Consider the following 884-nt stretch of genomic DNA (forward strand, 5'->3'; position numbering starts at 1 on the left):
GCCCAGCTCTAACATGCCCTCATTCCAGTTTTTCTCCAGGAGCTCAGGAGCAGGGGAAGGGCATGTTAGAGCAGCAGCAGATATTTCCGCTGTAGCTGTGGCTGGAGCTTCACTGACACGGTGGCTTTCTCCAGAGCAGCTTCCTGGAAGCAAGACGCCCAGGGAGAAAGTAGCAGCTGCCTGCCCCCAAACAGAGAGCCCTCTTATCCAGCAGGCTTGTGACTGGAGGAACGGTTTGCAAAAGTTGCTGCTGCTGCCAGCTTTCTCTGGCTCTTCAGGCAGCAATTCTAACAGAGAGGGGAAGGACACTCGGACTTCAATTCCCAGGAAAACTTGTGAAAACAATCAAGTGTTGTCCCTGAAAAAAGTCACTTGTAGTTTGGCTCTAAAGTCAGGTACAGGGCCACAGGCTGCCTCTTCTTGCTGAGACCTAATGGCAGAAGACTAGACTGGTTCACACAGCCACGTTCCTCATCTGCCATCACGCCGGCTTCCACAAAGGCGAGCCCTTGTAATTCAGAAGAGCTTTGGCTTGGAGTCCAGTGGCGCCTCACAGACCCACGAGACTTTCAGGGTTCCCCACTACAGCCTGAAAAGCCTGTGGGTCTCTAAGGTGCCAGTGGACTCGAATCCTGCTGTTCTACTGCAGACCAACCCGGCTGCCCACCCAAAACTACTCACATACATGTTGAAAAACATCCAGTAGTGGCCACCATTCTTTTCAAGCCGGCTTTTCCTTTGGAAGCGGCTTCGGAGCACCGCGGGAGGGAGGGAGGGAAGGGGGCGGCCCTGGGCTCTCAGCCTGTCACAGGCGGCCAGAGGAGACTGCTTAAAAAGCCGGGGCCGCGCACGCCGCTCCCCGTGCCTGGGCTGGGCTGGGCTGG

Source organism: Eublepharis macularius, chromosome 9, assembly GCF_028583425.1.
Source record: "Eublepharis macularius isolate TG4126 chromosome 9, MPM_Emac_v1.0, whole genome shotgun sequence".
Lineage (NCBI taxonomy): Eukaryota > Metazoa > Chordata > Lepidosauria > Squamata > Eublepharidae > Eublepharis > Eublepharis macularius.